The sequence below is a fragment of the Rhinopithecus bieti genome, unplaced genomic scaffold (assembly GCF_001698545.2).
Source record: "Rhinopithecus bieti isolate Rb0 unplaced genomic scaffold, ASM169854v2 scaffold_79878, whole genome shotgun sequence".
Taxonomy (NCBI): domain Eukaryota; kingdom Metazoa; phylum Chordata; class Mammalia; order Primates; family Cercopithecidae; genus Rhinopithecus; species Rhinopithecus bieti.
The window spans coordinates 66,962-73,347 of NW_016829277.1; the positions used below are offsets into that span (position 1 = coordinate 66,962).

The window sequence follows — 6,386 nt, forward strand, 5'->3', positions numbered from 1 at the left end:
AAATCTCTCAGTGGAAAATAATCTTCATCTATGAAGAAATAATTCCCAACAGAAATCTTCTATCTTGTAGAACACCAATTATTATACATTTCCCAATACCTTTGCCAGGGGAAGTATGCATCAGTCAGTGAATTAAAATCATGGCATTTAAGGGAAAGATAAACTATATTGGAAGCAAGTAAAAGCATCGAGTACATGAAATAGCTCATTCAACTTTATGTCTTGATTTTGTTTCACTAAATTGGGGTGTTTTATATCTGTTTTCTGCTATTGGGTAAGATTGAATGAGCTTTATTTCATAAAGAGTAATGCACTCTTATACTCTTATTCCCTCTCATTTAGTTTGCTAGCTGTATAAAATGGACTTACTGCTCATGACATAATTTGAATGGTAATATAATCTATAGCCCTTAGACTATTGGCAAGGCTTACATGTTATGATTTAATTGGACATCAGCAAGGCTATATATATATAACAAAACAAACAAACAAAACAAGGCCATTTAATTCATGCTAATGACAATAGCTTAATTATTTGTATGGTGGTTAGTAAAAATTAGTTGACTGAAACGAATTAACCTTCATGCCATAATCCATTCATCTCATTCACCTGGACATGGAATATGGGTTCTTCATTAAAATAAAAGTATATTACATTTATTTATGAAATCTACTTTAAAACATTTAGAAACATCAGAAATTTATTACTCACAATTCTGGAAGCTGGGAAGTCCAAAATCAAGGCAACAGCAGATTGTCATTTTCTGGTGAGAGCCGGTACCTCATAGATGGCTCCTTCTATGTGTCCCACATGGCAGCAGGGAAAAGGGGATCCTGCAAGTCTCTTTTATAAGAGCCCTCTTTTATTCATGAGCCCTCATGATCTAATAATCTCCCAAAGATCCCATCTCTTAATACTGTCACAGTGATGATGAAGTTTCAACATACAAGTTTTGAGGAAATATTAACATTCAGACCACAGTAATTTGTCTATGCTTTCTGGGTGTTTATGTTTCAGCTGGAAAGGTTAGAATGCATCAGGAAACAAGCCAGGAAGGGACTGTGGATCCAGAAGCAGGTAAGATCCTGAGGGAAGTGGGCAGGGAAAGCCCTGGGGAGGTAGTGCGTCTATACCTAGTGTTCAAGGCATGGCAGGATGTGAAGGTGCATGGGCAGGCAGAGAGTTGGCAGAAAGCATCAAGAAAGGCATGGGTTGGGGAGAAGACAAGGTGTGGTAAGAGGCAGTGAATAAAGAGTCCCACTGGAGTAGATTCCTTGGAGAGGAGCCAGGAGCTAAAGGGCTATTTCTGATACAGGAAACAGAGCATCCCGCAAGTGTCACTCTGCGTATGGGGAACCTATGGGCATTTAGTGGTTTTTTTTTTCTTTAAAAAAAGAGAAAAACTCCTATTTTAGGTACATGTGAAGGTTTGTTACATAGGTAAATTTGTGTCGTGGGAATTTGTTATACAGATTATTTCATCACCCAGTTATTAAGCCCAGTACCCAATAGCTATCTTTTCTGCTCCTTTCCCTCTTCTCACCCTCCAGCCTCAAGTAGACCCCAGTGTCTGTTGTTTCCTTCCTTGTATTCATAACTTCTTGTCATTTAGCTGCCACTTGTAAGTGAGAACATGCGATATTTCGTTTTCTGTTCCTGTGTTAGTTTGCTAAAGGTAATAGCCTCCAGCTCCATCCGTTTTCCTGCAAAAGACATGATCTCATTCTTTTTCATGGCTGCATAGTATTCCATGGTGTATATGCACCACATTTTCTTTATCCAGGTTGTCATTGATGGGAATTTAGGTTGATTACATGTCTTTACTATTGTGAATAGTACTGCAATGAACATTTGTGTGCATATGTCTTTATGGTAGAATGAATGATTTATATTCCTCTGGGTATATACCCAGTAATGGGGTTTCTGGGTCAAATGGTAGTTCTGCTTTTAGCTCTTTGAGGCATTACCATACTGCTTTCCACATGGTGGAACTAATTTACACTCCCACCAACAGTGTAAGTTTCCTTTTCTTCTCAACCTCACCACCATCTGTTATTTTTTGACATTTTAATAGTCATTCTGACTGGTGTGAGGTGGTATCTTATTGTGGTTTTGATTTGCATTTTTCTAATCATCAGTGATATTGAGTTTTTTTTATATGCTTGTTGTCCACATGCACGTCTTCTTTTGAAAAGTGTCTGTTCATGTCCTTTGCCCAGTTTATTATTATTATTATTATACTTTTTTTTTTTTTTTTTTGAGATTGAATCTCTCTCTGTTCCCCAGGCTGGAGTACAGTGGCATGATTTCAGTTCACTGCAATCTCAGTCTCCCGGGTTCAAGTGATTCTCCTGCCCGAGCCTCCTGAGTAGCTGGGATTACAGGCACCTGCCACCATGCCCAGCTAATTTTTGTATGTTTAGTAGAGACAGGGATTTGCCATGTTAGCAAGGGTGGTCTCAAACTCCTGACCTCAGGTGATCTGCCTGCCTGGGACTTCCAAAGTGCTGGGATTACAGGTGTGAGCCACCGCACCCGTCCCTTTGCCCACTTTTTAATCGGGTTGTTCGCTTTTCTCTTGTAAATTTGTTTAAGTTCCTTATAGATGCTGGAAATTAGACCTTTGTCAGATGCAGAGTTTGCAAATATTTTCTCCCATTCTGTAGATTGCCTGTTTACTCTGTTGATAGTTTCTTTTGCTGTGCAGAAGCTCTTAAGTTTAATTAGATCCCGCTTGTCAATTTTTGTTTTTGTTGCAATTGCTTTTGGTGTCTTTGTTATGAAATCTTTGCCCTTCCCAATGTCCAGAATAGTATTGCCTAGATTGTCTTTCAGGGTTTTTAATGAAATCTACTTTGAATAAGTAGAAATACAAATTGTATTATAAATATAAATTTGCATTCTGACTATAATAAGTATAAATAAAATCTAATTGATTATTAGATAAACAATAATAAAAACTCCCAAATAATAATTATGTCTCTGCATTAATCAGCTTTAAGTCAATGTTTGGCATATCACCATCACAGACAGTTATTAATTCCATTTATACATGTCACTGGGTATTACTCAAAGGAAGTAAGACAAAATGGTTCTTGCCTCTAGATGTTTATAAGCTATGAAAATCACCACCGACACAGACCTGAATGCTTCTTTACATCAAATGTTTTCATAATGTCTCAGAATTGGAAGAGAAGTCATCTAGTCCAACTTCCCATTCACTGCAGAAATCTGACCTGTAGTTTGACTAATACACAGTGTCCCATGGGAAAAAACGGGCTTTGCAGTCAGACCTGAATTCAGATCCCAGTTTTACAATTCATTAGCTGTGTTACTTAACATTACTTAACATGACTCTTTATCTCCTAATCAGTAGAATAAAAATAATGATGATGTTTACCTAGGCTAGTATTTATTGAAGTAGTCATTATGTGCTTGGGTTTTTTTTTTTTTTTAATATAGTAAGCACTTACATTTTAACCACCCTTCCTTGTTTGTCATATTTAGGGTTTCCTAAGCAATATGTGTTAATTGTTTAGCATAACATAAAATACTTTTCCCTTGCCAGGTACAGATCAATAGGCCAGTAGCTACAAGAAGTAAGAGCTGAAGTTTGTCTTTAGCATACTCGGCTTCGCCTTCTCACAAACACCAAACAGATGAGAGAGGAAAAAATAATTCTGGTCTAAAGCAGAGGTCTCTAGACTTTTAATTGCAGGCTCCTAACCTGGAGCAAACCCCCCAAATTTAGTTATAGGTAATATACATTAATTACTGTACTGTTATGTTCATTGTAAAACATGATAAAAATTAGAAGTTGTAAAACAAGATGAAAAAAAATCTAAATACAAGAAACTGCTAGCCGGAATATACAAAGAACTCTTAAATCTCAAAATAAAAGACAAATACTCCAATCTAAAATGGGCAAAGGAACTGATTTTGACCAAGGTGCCAAGAATACCATAATGGGAAAAGAATAGTCTTGCCAATAAATGTGTTTGAAAGCTGAATATCCATATGTATGGAAATAGACCCTATCTCACACATTATACAAAAACCAACTCAAATTGAATTAAAGACTTAATTGTAAGACCTCAAACTATCAAACTACTAGAAGAACACGTAGCAGAAGAGCTCTATGACATTGAAGCAAGATTCATTGGTCTGGGCACTGAATTCTGGATATGAACCCAAAGCACAGGCAAAAAAAAGCAAAAATAGACACATGGGATTACACCAAACTGAAAAACTTCTGCACAGTAAAGTAAACAATCGACGGAGTGAAGAGACAACCTACATAATGGGAGAAAATATTTGCAAAGTATATATCTGATAAGGAATTAATACCCAAAATATAAAGGGACTAAAACAGCTCAATAGCAGGAAAACAAATAATCTGATTTTAAAACGAGAAAAGCCCTTTTGCGGGTGGAGGCGAGTTCGGAGAGGACTCCCTGAAGGCATAGGACACACTAGGAGAGTACAAGTGTTGGGTCGCTACCCGCCCACCCCCAAATGCCACAGACCGCCCCTCTACCTCATGCGAATCTTTGCACCTAATCATGTCGTCTCGAAGTCCAGCTTCTGGTACTTCGTATCTCAATTAAACAAGATGAATAAGTTTTCAGGGGAGATTGCCTACTCTGGGCGGGTGTTTGAGAAGTCCCCTCTGCGGGTGAAGAACTTCCGCATCTGGCTGCGCTGTGACTCCCTGAGCCGCACCCACAACCTTTATCGGGAATACCAGCACCTGACCATCGCAGGCGCTGTCACCCAGTGCTACCGAGTCTTGAGCGCCCGGCACTGCGACCAGGCCCAATCCATCCAGATCATGAAGGTGGAGGAAGATCGCAGCCGGCAAGTGCAGCCGCCGTCCTTCAAGCAGTTCCACGACTCCAAGGTCAAGTTCCCGCTGCCCCACCGGGTCCTGCGCCGTCAGCACAAGCCACGCTTCACCACCAAGAGGCCCAACACCTTCTTCTAGATGCAGGGCCCTCGCCCAGCTGTGCCCCAAATAAAATCGGGAAGGCCAAAAAATAAAAATAAATAAATAAATGAATAAATAAATATGGAGAAAGGGCCTGAATACATATATCTCAAGAGAACACAGGCAAATAGGTCAACAGGTATATGAAAAAATGTTCAACATCACTAATCATCAAGGATATGCAAATTAAAACCACAATGAGATATCACCTAAGACTTATTAGAATAACTGCTATCAGAAAGACAAAAGATAAATGTTGGCGACTATGTGGAAAAAAGAGAACCATTTCAAACTGTGGGTGGTAATGTAAATTTAGTGCAGCCATGATAAAAAAACAGTACAGAGATTCCCCCCAAAATTAAAAATAGAGCTACAATATGATCTGCCAATTCCACTTCTGCCTATATAGCCAAAGGAATTGGAAACAAGATCGTGACGAGAGAATACTCACTCCAATGTTTATTGCAGGATTATTCACAATAGCCAAGATAAGGAATCAACTTAATTGTCTATCAACAGATGAATGGATATATGGAATATATACACAATGGAATACTATTCAGCCATTAAAAATAAGATAATCCTGTCATTTACAGTAACATGGATGAACTTGGAGGAAATTTTGTTAAGTGAAATAAACCAGACACAGAAAGACAAATACCACATGATTGTACTCAAATGAAGTATCTAAAAAAGTTGATCTCATAGAACTAGAAAGTACAATGGTTGTTACCAGAGTCAGGGTGGTTGCGGGAGAGAGCTGGGATGATGTTGGTCAAAGAATACAAAATTGTCGGAAGTAAGTTCAAAAGATCTATTGTACAACATGGTGAATATAGTTAACAATAATATGTTGTATTCTTGAAAAATACTAAGAGAGTGAATGTCAAATGTTCTCGCCACAAAAAGTACTACTATGTAAGGTAATGTGTATGTTAATTAGCTAGATTTAGTCACTCCGTAGTGTATATAAACTTCAAAACATTATTTTGGGCCGGGCGTGGTGGCTCATGCCTGTAATCCCAGCACTTTGGAAGCCGAGGTGGGTGGATCACCTGAGGTCAGGAGTTCAAGACCAGCCTGGCCAACATGGTGAAACCCCGTCTCTACTAAAAATACAAAAATTAGCTGGGCGTGGTGGCACATGCCTTTAGTTCCAGCTAATCGGGAGGCTGAGGCAGGAGAATTGCTTGAACCTGGGAGGCGGAGGTTGCAGTGAGCTAAAATCGCTCCACTGCACTCCAGCCTGGGTGATAGAGCGAGACTCTATCTCAAAAGACAAAAACAAAAAACATCATTTTGTACATAATAAATACATACAATTTTATGTGCCAATTAAAAAATAAAATAGTAAAATAATAGTGAAGTATGTCCTTTTTTTTTTTTTTTTTTTTTTTT

The 6,386-nt window shown here is 38.4% G+C and overlaps 1 pseudogene; it reads left to right on the forward strand.

Moving 5' to 3' along the window:
• Positions 1-1,032: 1,032 nt before the first annotated feature.
• On the forward strand, positions 1,033-4,985 carry LOC108523939 (60S ribosomal protein L18a pseudogene; annotated as a pseudogene).
• Positions 4,986-6,386: the final 1,401 nt, after the last annotated feature.